Below are 16,842 nucleotides of genomic sequence, written 5' to 3' on the forward strand. Positions count from 1 at the left end.
TCTATGCTCTCAGCCAGAAACTAGCAGCAGCTGTTCTGTGGAATCCAAATGACATCTTTAATTGGCAATGGGTAAACAGAAAGGTAAAGGACATCATAAATCATTTGGGCTTGGAAGTGTTTATAGAAAGTTAGACACATGATGGTGAAAATTATGCATAGACTTGCAATGTGTTGTGGCACAGCTGATCTACTAAATGTGTTTTTTTGTTTGCTTTTAAGCATTAGGGCATCTTTTTGGAGTGAGGATAACTGCCTGAAAATCTTGTTCATGCTATTATTCTTAAGCAAAGAGCCAAAGCCATGGGATCCTGGAACTGAATATTTGAAGCTACGTTTCTAAGCAGAGAATCCAAGAATTTCTCCTGCTGCCCATGTTAATACGCACTGCAGATACTGTTTCAGGGTTGTGGCACAAGAAAGGATTTGCTGCTCAAATCATTTCCCAGTGATAAATTTAGCTATGGCTATCTCTTTGAATGTGTACTGAGGAGAAAAAGGTCCCTTCCCTGTGTCCCCAGGAGTGGGATGACAGTTCAACTGGCTGAACTGAGAACAAGTGGCAGGTTCTCAGGCATACAGGCATTGTGTGGGCTAAGAGAGCAAAGTTCCTTGGAGGGACTTGGGCATGAAGCTAATTAGTGAAATGCATGTCTTCTGCATACTACAAAAAGTTCATTTGAATTTTTTACTGAGATGAATTAAATCAGTTACACCTATTCATAGCACAGAGGTATTGGTGACAGGGACACTGAAGATCCCCTTCATCTGGTCTAATTTCCTAGAGGAAGTAAGGCTATGAGCAATAATACCTTAGGTCAGTTGTGTGTTTTGTTTTGTTCTCCTAGCCAAGGCATAGAAAACATGACTTGATCACACAACCTCTTTGAGTTATCTGTTCCAGTGAAGTTTTTCTCAATGCGCAACCTGAAATTCCCAAATTACAACATGGTCACTGTCCCTTGTTACATGTTCTGTAATCAGGCATAGGCTGAACAATATGGCCTTATTGCCCCCCAGACTAATTTATTGTTCCTTCCTGGCCACCAGATGGATGTTCAGTTGTTAACTGCTGGTCAGAGCCCAGAGTCCATTCTCCCAGCCCACATACCTCAGTTTTTAAGTAAAACTGCTGGGGGAGGAGGTATATGAATAAAGAAGTACTGTATTTGCGTCCTGATGGTGAAACACCTAGTTGTCAAGTGTTATTTCCCTATGGCAAGTCAGGGTAGACTAATTCTTTGTCCTGTAAGTATTTAAGATTGAACTTCAAGGGGATGTGCTCCTTCAGCTGCCCAGGGACTGTAGTGAAAGCTAAGGAGCCACTAGTGCTCTGGCTCTTTCTTTTATTCAAGGTTGCAGCTGGGTACATCATCCAGTCATCAGGTCCCTCCCATAGTAAACATGATTTTTTCAGTGATGATAGATAGCTAGCTGGTGTGATTATAAGATAGTTATGTCAACAGCTTTGGGTGAGTCCCATCACAATGCTATGGACTTGAATGCATCCAATTTGTAGGTGTTCCCTAACGTTGCTTTCTCCAAATGTTTGTCCCTCTCCTCTTCAAATCACATTGGTATGAGAGCAGGGCTGTCTGAATAACAAAGGCAAAAAAGCTCATGAATACCTGAACCTTTCATACATCATCTAGTGCTGGGTTACGTTACCCATTTAAAAACAGCCTCCTAGATTTCCTTGAAATACTTAAACCATAAAATTGGCATGTGTGTTTATATACATATCTGAAGCATTCCCATATTTCTCTTAAAACAAAGACAGAAGAAGCTTTGTTAGTTTTTGTGGCGTAGTTGTCTGAGGCTTGCAGGAAATGCATCAAGTTTGAGGAGTATGCCTCATTTTCAAACTCACTGTGAACTTAGTCTTTACTTCTGAAATATTTAATTGTGTAGCTGCTGTAATAATTACAGCTTGATGATGGGAGGTTTGCAGGTGGCTGTAGGATCTTGCATCAAGCTGTCTAGGTCACAGTTCACACTAGCTCTATATAAACTAGGCTGAGAGAGAGTTACAAAAGAAAAGCCAAGAATAGCTGTTCTCTTCTGTAGGTTAACTGGCTACTAAGTGTATGTCCTATGTAATCATGAACATCTACAGTAGGGTTATTTGCTGTGGGTTCAAACCAGCCAGCATGCACTGTGGGCAGTTAGTCCTGAAATGTCCGTGAGTCAGACTGGTTAGTTCCAATTTCCCCTAGAGAAAGATAAAAGTTGTGAAGTGCGGCTTATCTCTGATGCCAAGAGGAATTTCTTCTTGGATACCCAGAAATGCTTGTTAGTCCAGATTGCCTGGTCTGCATGATTTATGGTGAGTCTGTTCCACATGAACAAATGAGTCATCCATATTTAGCAACCCCTGAAAACATGGCTTATCAACCTCAGTCAGGCTGAGATGTCAGGGGCTCAGACTACCTGAGAGCTCCTCAATGTGCCAGCCAGGTCCCAGTGCTTGACAGTGGATTTGCTTTGCTCCATAACACTTGCATAACATTAAAATGGGAAGGGAGGGGTTTCCTGGGAGTAACAGTACCCTGAAGCACTCATAGCCAGGGGTGAATAACAGACATTTGTGCTGTGATTCACAGGCTCTGATCATAGGCCAGAAGTGATTTTTGGGTTGGCATATACAACCTGTGTTTTCTGTAGCTTTTTGTTTTTATGCAGTCTGCAGCCTGTGCATGGCCCATGCAGCAACTTGCTACCTGCTGTACCATGCTTCCTCTGGAGGTCTAGCACACAGCACGCTGACCTGCCAGGGCAATGCTGGGTTGCTGCTGCTCTGTAAAGTTCTCAGCATCACTATCAGTGCAGAAACTGTGGTTGTGGTAACTGTACCTGGCCACAACCCCACAAGGCAGGAGTAGTGGTGTGGGATGGGGAGGTAGTGTGGAGAAGTTGCTACAGCCAAATAAGGTGGTGAGAGGTACTTAGAGACATTCCTGCAGATTTCTTGACAGCATCTATACGGAAATGGAAAGAGACCCTTCCTGCTGAGTTTTGCTAATAACCTTAATGGAGAATCCCATCCCAAGCTGTTTAAAAATAAATAAAAAAAAAGGAAAAAAATATATATTTGATGTGCACAGCAGATTATGTGATACCTCAGTTTACAGCAACACCTGCATCATAGAAAAATGTAAAATGGAAACATCAGGGTAAGGAAAGGGTTAAGGCCCCTCATCAGATCATTCATGTATTTGATGGTTTTTAGATTTAGACATTAAGAATGACAATGATCTTAAGTGCCAAATAAAAAGGACTAGTTAGTAGTTACATCTTTGCAAGTAATAATTCCTATGTTATAGGGTGTTATTTAGTCCCCAGAGCTGCTCTACACAAAGGAGAATGATAATTGCTTGTATTAGAAGTCATAAAAGGTCAAATAACTTCTTGACAGTTATCTTTGGTAATGGGGTGCATACATTTCCTAAATTACTAGATTTAATCCTGGCAGCACTGCGAGGAGAGGCACTTGCTCTGTGCCAGCCCTAGCCCAGGAAGGAGCGAACTGCCAGGAGGGCAGATGCTGTGACCTGCCAGGACACGGCTCTAGCACCAGGTGGCAGAGTAGCACTGGCAATTGCATCTCCCACTTCTGCTTTTCCACCTATTTCCAGCAGATTGCCATATCCCCACTGACACTTCGAAATTATTTCTGTTTCAGAAATTACTTACCTACCTGTTCCCGTGTGTGATTTCAATCTGCAGCATGCACAGTAACAGGGATAGTTCACAGCTCTGGCCAAACAGCCTACATCTCAGTTATGTTTGTGTGCCTTCTACCCAGCTTTCTGCTGCTGCAGCACATTCACATTTGCACAGCACTATCAGTGAGCAAAGTACCATATAGCAGGGCAGTGATCTAATGGGGAAGAAGTCTATTTGATAAGGAGCTGAGAGTCAGTGCTTTGTATCAGATCAGCAAATTACCATCTCAGGAAAGAAGTCTCTTTCAGTCACATACTACATAGAAAAGTACAAGGATTACTAAAGAGGCTGTAACTTAGGCAAAAAAAAAAAAAAAAAAAGAGCTAAAAAGGTAAATAATATCAGAAATATGTACTTATAATTTTGACTATATGTAGTATTTATTTGTTTAATGATAAGTCTGTAACAGTCATTTCTTATGAGGGCAGAGAAAGTGATGCCTGACCAAATTTGAATCCAAGAGAAGATGAGTTTTCCTTTTGTAATGCAGGCGAGAGGGAGCAGCAAACAGGGAAGATGGTGGGAGAAGGTGGATGCACTGGAGCTTTGGCACTGGTTACTGGAAGGGCTGAGCAGTGCTAAGAGAGTCAGTGAGGTGGCTGATCAGTTAGGAGAAACTCAAAGCTGAAAACAGTGGTGCTTTGTATAGTCACTTTGATGCTGAAACAAAATATGAACCAATAAGTCTATTTATTAGGGGACCATATCATTTATGACTTACCAAAACAATGAGTTAAATCAATTCCTTAAGTATTGTGGTCAGCATAACTTGATTTATTAATATCTAGGTTAAAAGAGAATCAGTGAGAGTAGAGGTAAAATCTGAAGTATATAACAAGGTAGCAAAATCAATTGTACAAACAGCTGGAGCCAGAGAGAGTTGCTGACCCTGCCCTGATAACCGTGAATGCCCAGAGAACATCACAGCTGGACTGCGCAAGAGTTGGCCAGCTGAGCCAACAAAGGACTGATATGAAGGAAAGGTCTTTCAAGGTGGCCGTATTACACTCCATGGTGCTGCCAGACAGGTGCCATTCACATCTGTGGGAGTCTACTGCAGCTGACTGGCTCAGTTGTGCTGCAGAAGTGAACCTTTCTTTATCTGAAATTCCATAGTCCTAATTTGTATTGTAGCCATGTCAAAGCCCATTCCACATACCAGTGGTGTACACTTGAAGGGAGAATCCCGTTTACAGTTTTGAGTCACGTTCCTGTCACTGCAACTGGGACAGGAGTACAGATTTTATATGATCTGAGTTTTGCACTTCTTACCTAACATTTCTGCTTTTCCAGAAAAAAAAAAGTCATTGGGAACTTGTGAGGCCTGTATCACCAACAAGCATCAGTTCCCACTACCTCAGCTCTTGGCATCTTCAAGGTTTTTTCACCAAATTCTTCCCAGCAGTGGTCCTGCAGAGAACAGACATGTCAAACTCATGTTGGATTAGTGGATGAAAGGTAGCAATCATTAATAGCAAGTAACAGTAAACCCACAGCTCAGCTGGACTTGGGAAATGAGCCTAGTCCTGTCCCAGATTCTGAAATTCACAATGGCATTTTCAGTTCCTTCTAGGCTATGTTCTGGCTTCTCCAAGATGTTCTTGGATTCTGTTTTGATTGTGTTTCTGATGCCAGCAATGATTAGAATCTACTACCTTCTGCTAGGCCCCAACCTCATCGTGACTTTTGATTGTAGTATTTTTCTTCAAAGATAGATGGCCTCCTTGAGATCAGTTTTCCAGACTGAGAAATCAGGCCCCTATTTCTGAAGTATTCATACTATATGCCTGTTTTATCCCTTATTTCTATCAGGGTATGTCTGGGTGTATGTGTGGTTGTTTTCCCATTCTGTGTACTCCACCAGGAGGACAAGACCTCATCAGCCAGTTCTCATTTGCTTTAGTGTGTTTATTTTGGTTTCCTGAGGGCTTTAGCCTGTTATCACAAGGTTCTGCTAGAGCTTTGGAAATGCTATCCTGAGGAAGAAGTTACTTAACTTAAACTGTTCAATCCATGATATCTCTTCTTGATCCCTTGGAATAGTGCCTGAATGGCCTCACCAAAATATTCTCTTCCATAAGGTATCAGATGGACAGATCGGATGATTTCTGTTCCAAAGCTAAAGAACTACTGCTGTGTTCATGAATGAGCAGCTTGAGATAAAGCATGCTGTGTGCTCACCCAGCTGTGTGCGCCTGAGATCCATGGAGAGTCCAGTGGAACACAGCACCCAGATGACATTGCTGTACCATTTTTACAGATATATTTATGTTAACCCTTTTTTCAACCTCTTTTCCTTATGCCCCACAATGTTCAGAATGATAAGACTGGTTTTTGATTGATTATTTACAGAATGGCAAGTTTGCTTTCCCAGGAAACATTCTGTTCAAGCCACTGTATTGCCTTAACATTAAACTAATATAAATATTAACCTCTGGGACACCTGCATTATACATTAAGCAATAATGCTGCAATACTGGGTTTTAGGCTATAACATTCCAATCATTTACCAAAATGAATTAAATTTTCCCAGGTATTTTTAACTTTCAATATTTTTAAGGAAAATAAAAGCAAATTTGGACAATGGGATCCTGAGTGTCAAAAATAACATTTCCTAGGAGTGTTTTTTTAAATGGTGCCAGATTCTGATAAATATAAGTGACATTCTTCTTGAATATGAGTATGCCTGTTTGCTTTGGCAGCGGGTTGTAAAGTTCTCATTAAATCATTATACTTTAGATTATTAGATTATGATGGCAGCACAAAAAATGGCATGTGAATACTTCTATGAGAAATTAATATATAAATCACAATTGTCCTAATTCAACTCACAGTGATTTGATTTCTCCATAGAAACTAGGCTCTTAAAGGGATAAACTAAGTTGTATTTTGACTACTCTTTTAGGGGGAAGTCAATAGGATGAAATTATTTGATTGTAAAATCTTTCTTCTTTACCATGACCTAGGCAAGCCCTGTATTAACAACAGTGCACTTACTGGTATGCCTACTGTAACAGAACTTGATGTTAATTCTAAATTCCATACCAAAAAATCCCCTTCCTCTATTTCTATATGGGTTTGCCCATTATTGGCTGACACATGACTTAAAAAATACCCAGGTGACGTCTTTCCATCACCAGCAGGATGCTGGTACAATATATATTTCTGAAAGAAAGTAGAACTGGTTTGCACTATTTATTCATCTGTTTAACTCCTTGTTTTGCTCTACTGTCTATCTCATTCATTATGAATACTTGTCATTTTGTTAAGGAAAAAGGTACACTAGCAATCATGTTATGAGTATTTCTGGAGGTTGCCTTCCAGAGATGCACTGATGGTGTGCCCACCTCCCCTCCACAGTGCAAGAGGTCTGATTTCAAAAGCTTGCAGTACAAGAAAAGCCTAGAGTTATTCTACACCAATGTACTTTGCTGTTGAATCACATAAGCCTGTCTCATGAGCATGCAGGACTGGTACTCTGCCAGTACTATGCTTTGCCAAAACTGTGTTCTGTGTAGTACAAGTAGCTATTCATCAAGTACAACTGATGATATCCTGGTGATTTAGTCAGGTTTATCATATTATGAAAGAGAGGTTTTTTCTTAGAGTGCTGTAAGTGGAACAATTTCCTGTTTGCTACTCAACATGATCACTCCATTCCCATGTCTCTTCTTCAATCTGTAGCACCACCATGATACACCTAACACCTACATTAAAAGCCTTGCTCCATGGCAGTAGATGTTATGGGAGAATCATACTTGATTTTATACTAATGTTACCATATTTGTCACAGCAATGTCTTTGTACTTCTTTTATCATTAATTATATGATTTCTTCTCTTAGGAAAGAAAAGGCTCTCTCTGTCATTTATTACTTGAGAAGACGGTAATGTGTCATGCTAAAAAAATTGTTACAGGAAACAATTCAGACCACAATTCTGTGGGCTGTCGTTTGCTTCCCAGTAACCCCTGATGAGACAGCTCTCTGGGTGGCATATCTCACTGAAATTAGGGTCAGAAGGAACAACTAGATCATTAAATTTAGCCTGATGTATACCAAAGGCATTTAAATGTCACCCGGCAAAGTCTTGCTTGTTACATATTAAGTTTTCAGGTGATGAATCTACACTATTGTCTGGTGCTTAAAAAAGACTGACCCCTCCCTTTACCCCCAGCAGAAACACTACTTCTTGGTCTCACCAAGCCCAGCAAGCCTAGAGGGAAAATATCCTATGGCTGTATACATACAGCAAAGTAAAGGAGGCCCAATTCCATACTGCAAGACAAAACAGGGCCACATGGAACAGGTTGGTCAGGGGCAATGTAGTGCTTGGATTTGCACCTCTCCTGAGCATTAGTTTCAGGGCTCCTAAAACAAGAGTTTGAGTTCACAGTGTCTGAAATAATACGAGTGCTGTGTTGCAACCCATCAGGGGCATAGTTTGATTGCGTGACATGACCTGGGTGTGTTGTGTGCCTTCAGGAGTCACCCGAGGGTGCAAAGTCTGCTTGGATAATGTTGAAGGACTGTGCAGAGTGGAGAAGACAGACCTGGCACTTTTTTGTACGTAATGCCTATTGGGAATGCTCCTTCCAGTCTGCTGTCTGCCTGACAGAGAGGCCCTGCGGCCATGCCACGTACTGACAATGACTGCAGTGCCTTAGGTTGCAGCCTACCCCTGTGATATTTAGCAGCATTCCCACAGCTTGTAACTGTGCCAAGCAGAAGTTCTGATTTACGGAGAATGTTATTCCAACTCAGATTAAGGACCAACATGTAAATGGGACCAAGAGTCCCAAACCCAGTAAGATCAGCATGTTGTTTTTTTTTTTTTAACTCTGGACTCACAAAACCATGAAGAGATAAAAGAACTGGACTGGCTGTAATCCCAGGAGAATCCCCAGTTCCTTGAAACACAGAGAACTGTCTTTTGGGACTGTTAGCAATACAGTCTACCATACTGCTTGGTCTTTCTTTTTTGATAATTTTTAAAGACCTGCTGAGCCAATATTCCCCAATTCATACTTAGCTCTATTTTGATTCAAGTCAACCACTCAACAAAAAACGTGTGACCAAATCAAAGCTACGAACATGCAGCAAGTCAATAGAATGTAATCTTTACATAACTAACTGCAGTGCTGCCTCTGGCCATAGTTATTCATTAAAAGGTGAGGGATATTTCCCTTTGAAAAACATGCTGCTACGTATTTCCACCTTCCTAGCTTTTTTATGTTCTCAAGGGTTTTCCAGCAGCTTTGCATCCAGTTTGCCATGTATTAGGTTATGAAATATTTCTCAGCATGAACCTTGAATTCTGAACAGAAGAAGAGTTAATATAGGAATTCTTTTTCATCATTATCGTAGAGTCATCTCCCCTTTGTAGCTTGGTAACCAGCCAGGGCAGTTCACTGGTACCTGGTTCTCTATTCATTACAGAAGCAATGAGCCTGTCCTCATGGTGAGTCCAGGTATCTTGTAGATTAACACATTTCTAAATAGCTGTTCAAGGTCCCACTGTTGGTATTAAGACCACAGCTTGTACAGCACTTGATATAAATAATTACCTAGATATAGCAAGAAACAATACCTCTGTAGGGAAAACTAGGTTACTTGTCTGTGCGTTTTTTTTCCCACCTGTGTCAAATATATACAGTTGGAAAACAACTGTGAGGTCTTCCTTATCAATAAGGAGCAACAGAAATTCAAAGCAAGGGAAAGCTATGGCATCTTTGAGCGACCACAGTGTATCAAGATTAAGACAAGTATTGAGATGAAAGGTTTGGTGGCAATGCTAAACCAGGTTACAGGTTGAAAAGGCTCATTAATTTCGCAATAAAATATGCCCTTTGCATGTAGGTCAGGAGAGTACTTCCTACCCTTAACCAATCCCAATTCCAGTATCATGACCCTCAACTGCAAGGTTTTTATAACAATAACGAAAGTTATATGAAAAGACATGAGGGTGAGTGCTACAATTTTAAAAACTTGGACTTCTTTATCAGTAGACAAGAATTATGACTCTTGTCTCATGACTTTTTTAGTACATCAAAATGTTATAGCATTTGTCCTTGTTGCCATGATCAGCCCAAGACTGTCCCAAGTAAGTTATATGACAAGATGAAAACAGACTACTTTATTACTTGTGCGATTAAATCACACCTGTTATTGCATTATTGCATTTTGGTTCAACAATTAAGCTTTTTCTAAATACTGCTGAGGCCTTATTCTAGATACGAGTGAGGAACACCTCTTCCACTTTCTGTTTTCCCTTTTAAAGAAAAATCAGCACAAATCAGAACAAATTTTAAGTTTTTTTGAGACAAAAGTGAAAACCCTGTCAGGGATTTTGAAGTTACGTGCCAAATCTTAAACAAGGAATCCTACTGATATTAGATATTGCATATATGCAGCTGCAGCTGGCCTTTGTAAATACTTTTACAATGTGCTATTATTCCTAAAATCCTAGAGGAGAGAGTGAGACCACATAATATTATACTTTGTTATCATATAAACTTTATACTATGTAATGGATTGGATGCATCTCTGTATGTCACTCATTGCTAATGTATGGGATAATATTGGAAAATTAGTGAGTTGCAGGTTCTCTCCTACTTGTCAACATAGGCGCTGAGCTTCCCCAGCAACACATCTGGAATCAGATGGCATCCTTCCTTTGACATTGAAATGGCCAGAAGCTCTTCAAAGGGGCTCTGAACCCAAAGAAATATCTGGAGAAGAGGCCAAAATATATTTGGAGGGATCTTTTGTGAAAGCACTACACCTGACACATTCTTTCCTCCAAGCAAACAACCATTCCTATAAGAGTGAACAAGGAACATTCTGAAACCAATCCTCTTTCTCTGCATCTGAGATGGTGAGGGAGACAAGATACTTCTGACAGCCTGTGAAGAGAGCCAGGTGTATGCACAAATATACTTTGTAATATTTTAAAATGTATATCTGCTTCTATGATAGCTAGACAGCTGTAAATCTCAATGAAAATTTGATTCATATCAGATTAAATGTCCAGCAGGTTCATAACTTTATTATGTTTTCATCCTTGTTAACAGCAATCTGAATTTTAAGCTGTCTAATGAACTAAGTATAACAAAGACAAAGAAGCAGGTAAAGAAAGCTCCAAACTTGCCATTTATTAAGGGAGCTCCTATCTCACTGCTTTTCAAATTGAGCTGAAAGACTGCTTTTTAACTGAAATGTAAGAAAAGACACAGAAGTCATTGTGTAATTTATGCCAGTAACAAAATCTCCATTTATTCAATGGACCAAGGATTCATATAAAGTAGTCTCATTTTCATTAACTTGTATTTCATCATCCATTGCAAATAATGGAATCATAAACCTCAGGTCCTGTTGCTTTAGATGCTGTATTACTGTGAAAGATCTAATCTCTGTCTTTCTCTCTCCAGAAACACACTTAATAATTACATGTGAAACACAAATCTACTTAAAAGAACTCAATGTAGAATGACTCACAGGCATGACAGTTGGGCCCACATAAATTCTTTACTGTTAGGAATCTCTGATTATATTTAACAAGTTCCACAAGTGCATTCGAGGTAAAACCTAGGGTTATGAAAGTCGCAGTTATTTTGGAATCTGTGTGTAACAGGAGAAGAATGCTGCACTCCTCGCATCTTACATCAGTTCTGCACAGAGTGCTGTGGTGCCAAACACAGATGACTGACCTTGTGAAAATGAGGTTCAGTGCTCCCCTAAGGTGCAGGAAGCTGGCAAATATGCTACCTGGTGTGCTTTGGGGTATAGTGAAGAACCCAGAGGGACATCAGTATGATACAGAGCAGGAAAACTTTTGGTCCAGCCATCTTCTCTCATATATGGCTCCATCAAGATACTCCACAGGAAGACGGTTCTGAAGGGTAAATTTGAAACATAAGAATGGAAAAGGCCTTAATTTTCTGGAAAAATTGTTCATATTAAATAAAAATAGAAAGCCAAGCTTGACTTTTGAACTTGCAAAAGATGTGAAGACATTATTTCCTTGAGAAGCTCAGTTTTAGGGTATTTCACAAAGAAAACAGTAAGGATGCCCTGTCACATAGTATTTGATGTGAGGGTAGATTTAATCTTTACTAATGAATCAACAGGGGTTTCACTAGAAGACTGTACATATATGATACATTGAATTAATTTTTTCCAGGCTTCACTATCCATGCTTCCTAGCTCTCAATTTTGAGGTCTTATGACTGAATCTAGCCTGCCAATAGTGTGGAAATTGCCAATTTGTATTATTGCACATCTGCTTGAGTGGGCAATGATCACCATTGACAGAAAGTGATGCTCTTCATTTGGTGCAATTGGGAAGAAAATATTGCACATCTCCTTGATGTAGGATAAGGACAGCTCCATACTGACATGTCAATATGCTAGTTTTTGTCTTCTTTTACCATTTCTTTTAATATTTAAAGTGCAATTTTCATTTAATATGAATTAGAACCCAGTGAACTTCAACTGTAAGTGAACTCATGAAAATTTCTCCTTGTTGAGCAGCAAGACTGGAACTTTACAGAAGGTTTGTATTTCATGTTCACACACACAACATAATCTAATTTTATGCTTTATCCTAGTCTTTTTATTTGAAGTCTGTTTTTTTCTCTTTTAACAAAAATATTTTTCTTTAAAGGATGTAAACGTTGACACATCCCAATTAGGTGGCAGGAAAAGTCTGAATCAGACCAGGTTAAAAGAACATCTCTATCTTATTTTATTTCTAAATGTTTTCTGACATTTTCTAGATTATTTTTTTTTAGATATTCTGAAGTTAGAAAAAAGAAGGGAGTCCATACTGAAAGTTCAGGACATTGCAAATTTCATCAGGTTGATAAGAGATGTATCAGATCCCTAAGGAACATGAGTATATCACATATATCTGAGCCAGTAAGCAGACAAAAAATTAATTTAGGCAGGAAGCCACCTGCCACTTCTGCCTCTGGAAAGCCTGTGAAATGTACGTTTGGCTGTCATAGCCAGTTCGGCATCAGCAAATTTCTCCTACTTAGTGCTGCCCTTTTATATATTAGAGAGATCAATCACTACAGAGATGAATCAATATAGTGGTGATGCTGATCTTCTTGCTTTATAGATTCTGTGTTTGTTCATTGCCTCTGGCTTTTACAGAAAACTTTTGAGCATATTCTTTATTTTCTCTGCTTTGGGAAAAGAAAAAAAAAAAGTAAAAAAGTTCATTACAGTCTGTCCTGATTCTTCTGGGCCGTTTACAAAGGAGTTCTTTGAGCATGGTTGTTCCTTCACAGTTGGGTGTGTCCCACAAGGGGAAGATGACATTACAGAGTGCTGAGACCTTCAAGTTAAAAAATTTAATAATTAACAAAAAAAAAATATATATATGTATATATATAATCACAAGTAACAAAATACATTTAAACATTCCTGATTTTATCAGATAATTTTCATATCTGCTATTGCATTCAGGAGCTAATGACAAAGATAACATGTTAGATTACCTTTTATAGAATGCAAAAGACCTTATTTACACTGAAGTATCACTTTAAGTGCTGTAGAAACCCATCTCATTTGCAAAAACTTAGGTCAATACATGGAAAGACGTTACTGCTTTCTGCCTGTCAAAGATCACGATGGAATTGTCCAAGAAAGAAGGTCAGTATATGTTTGACCTTCTTCAGCCCTCAACACATAGCATTGAAGCTCCTTTGCTTCCCTGAAGACTCATTTCAAAAGCATTTAGAACATTTTTTGTCAAAGGAACATTCAAACTTCAAAAGACATGAAACAAAGAGAAAAGAGGAAAGAGAAAGGAAAAAGAGAAAAAAAAAAAGAAAAAAAAAAGAAAAAGAAAAAGAAAAAGAAAAAAGAAAACCTAAACTAAACTAAGTTAACATTAACTAAAACAATAACTATTTTGGTGTTTTAAAAAGGACAATTAATGAACCAGGAAAGAAGGCAGTTAAAAACAGTTCCAGTCACTAATGAACATTGTATAAACTGGGCTGTATCTTCTTGTTCTTTTTATTTCTTATTGTTTTCCACACTTCCTTTATCAGAAGGACTTTGCATTTCCTGCTCACAGTTTATCTTTTGAAATATGTGTATAAAGAGAGATAAATACATATTGCTAACAATTCTGAAAGCATTTACTAATTAACAATATCCTGGAAGAAAAGGAAAAGAAATGAAACAGAACAGACCTGCAGACTGGTAGGATTAGGATTTCTAGGTCAAAGCCAGTCACAGGTCAAGGCCAGTCATAAGGTTTTGCCGTCATCAGGATATGCAACTGCAGGAGACTCAGGGATGTTCAAGGTAGAAAAAAAAGATTTTCCCCAGGCAGTTGTTTCCTGAAACTAATATGTAGTCTGTATATTAATCCTGTAAAAAAAAAAAAGGGTGGTTATTTATTTCTTTGACGTTTGTATTTGCTCTTTATGTCATTTACTCTGTGTAAGAGGAAAGAAATTCAAGATGTGGTGGTGGAAATGCCCTTGGGAAAATAGCATAGATGGGGATAGAGTTGAGTCATGCTCTACCTGTTCACCTTAGGTCTGTTACTCTTTTATTTAGATTCAAAAACCAATGTCATAGTCATCTTAAAATATGACATACTTTAACTTTATGAATTATTTTATCTGCTAGTAGGATTCATCAGAATACTCTCATAGTTTACCTTTAAAGTAAAAATGAGACCATTTCTGAAAGTAAGTTGCTTTGGACTAAATTTTCATTGAGAATCTGTAGAGAAGGATGATGACAACACTCTCCACTGGAAGACAGACTACAGCACTGTGACTGGAGCATGCTTTAGGATGGAGGAAGGCTCTAGAGTGGTTTCTTGGTAGTATAAGAAAGGCAGGAGACAAGAAGGTATATTAACATAGTTTTCAAGGAGAAGTACTATGGTTAAGGCTTGTATAATGCTTTAATCTCTTAACCGGGGATTTCTTCCAGCAGTTTTGCAGTAAAACATTTCTGATGTTATTATTTTGAGTAATAGACTCAGCAGCTGAAATGGAGGATGAAAAATTTTGTTATTTCTGCAGATAGACATTTTCACATCTTGATCCTACTCTGGCCTGCCAAGTATGCACCTATGGGCCTTTTGTTGGCTGCAGTGTTTCTGAAAGTGCTTTTTAAATGCAGATGGAGACAAAGCGCAAGGAAGCATTCTTCTTCCTAAATCATTCATTAGGTAGCTTATTGTCACCTGTGTTCAGGAGTACACTCTTCTCATTTGAACATTGAAACCTATTTAAAGCTCACCAAGCAGCAATGTGAATAGTTCTCTCACTATTTACAGTGTAGCTTCTGCCCTAGAAACAGTGGCCAAGTCCTGTCATTTATAAGGAGTTATTCTACAACTAAGAAGCACCTGATTTTACACATGATTTTTTAAGGTGGAGTGGGAGAGCCTAGACCTAACTATATTCTCTGCACAGTGCTGAAGTATCACATTTCTGAATCTGATTTTAAAAGACTGTGATCTGAGATGATGACAGATCTTATCTAAGAATTCATGGGGCTGAATCTGGTAAAAGGTGAGTGAAACGGCTGCTGCAGTTTATGCTAGCTCTTGACAACTCTCACAATCCCACTCTGCAGCTGAAAACTGACTGATCCAAGTATTTTTCCATTCCCATGCCCAAAAGCCAGAGTATGGCGAAAAGAACAGGGGCTCTTGGGAAAGAAGATTCCTAAAATCTTCCTAAAACCAAGAATACGAAGCGAGGCAAAGACTGCCACAGATTACCTCCAAGTTGTTCCTTAAGCAGCCTGAGGATGCCACTTGATTTATAGCAATGCCTGTTTACTTTTCTCCATTTGTATTCCCCCACCCTGTGAGGTCTCCATCGGACACAACTCCTGTACCAGCCACATTCAGGGGTGCTTCCTCAGCCACCGTGGGACAGTGCTCCTGTTACAAAAAATAAAGATTTATTAACAATTACTGTGACTAGTGAAGCACTTGAATTGTCAGGAGTTGGCATAAATCAGAAAATACATTATTTTAACCCTCAGAAGATGTCTTCGAACATTTCGAGGATCTGAACAAAGAGACTAGGTGTTAGAAGAGAGAAGAGTACAACGTGCACAGAAAGATCTTGGCAGAAGAGATTAAAAATATAAATAAATAACAAAGAGGGTTTGGTCCTGAGCCAGACAAAAGTTTAGCAAAGGAACCATCTACACTTACAGCAGCCAGATAAAAGAGAGGGTACCTGGCTTTGCTGGGCCTCAAGAAAGGAATCAGAAGTGAAAATGGGATGGTTTCTACATGACCTTTAGTGTCTAGTTCCTGTCTTGACAACAAAAAAAAAAAAGAATATTAAAATTAAAAAATAAATAAACAAAAATATGAAGATTGTCTCTGTGCATCCATTTCTTTGCATCTGTCATCTATAAACCATCAATCATTGGTAAATCAGAAGGTTCAGACTTCAAAGGGGTCTGTGACAGGTTGAGGGATTAATATTAGAGTCAGTGCTAGGTAACTGGATTAAGAAGTCTTGTCTCTCAGGTAGCAGCTGGAGTCAAGAGAGCTGTTCAATAGGACAGGCGTTTGTGGCTTCACGGGCTTGAAACTCTCTGAGGAGTTCATGGTGGTGGTTTATAACCTGTCAGGCAGTGTTCAGAAGGAGATCTCACTGAGATTATGGAGATCTGACCTAACAGTATGTCCTTGGATTATTTTCAATGACTTGGACAAATGCTTCTCTGTACCATAATACTGCAAAGTTAGTTAACTTTGCTCCTAAATCCTTTTAATTTTTGTCTTGATCTTCTTGAAAGAGAATGAACATGAGGTAACAGGCAGGAAATCATAAACCTTAGTAAACAGCTTGAGCCTGCAGATGAAAACTTGAATAATGTCGTATATAAAAATGCATTATGTATTGTAATATACTGAATTATGTATTTTAATATTGAATTTACTTGTAATACACAATTGCAACTATATATTAAAATGCCTAATACATATTAATTATCGTTATATACAAAATGTGCTGATGTAGAAAGCCATAGATTATCCAGCTAAAGACCCTGACATGTGAAATCCCATAACACATACCCATAAACTGCAAACTACTCCACAAAGTGATCTTTT

Source organism: Aythya fuligula, chromosome 4 (genome assembly GCF_009819795.1).
Source record: "Aythya fuligula isolate bAytFul2 chromosome 4, bAytFul2.pri, whole genome shotgun sequence".
In the NCBI taxonomy this organism is placed as follows: domain Eukaryota; kingdom Metazoa; phylum Chordata; class Aves; order Anseriformes; family Anatidae; genus Aythya; species Aythya fuligula.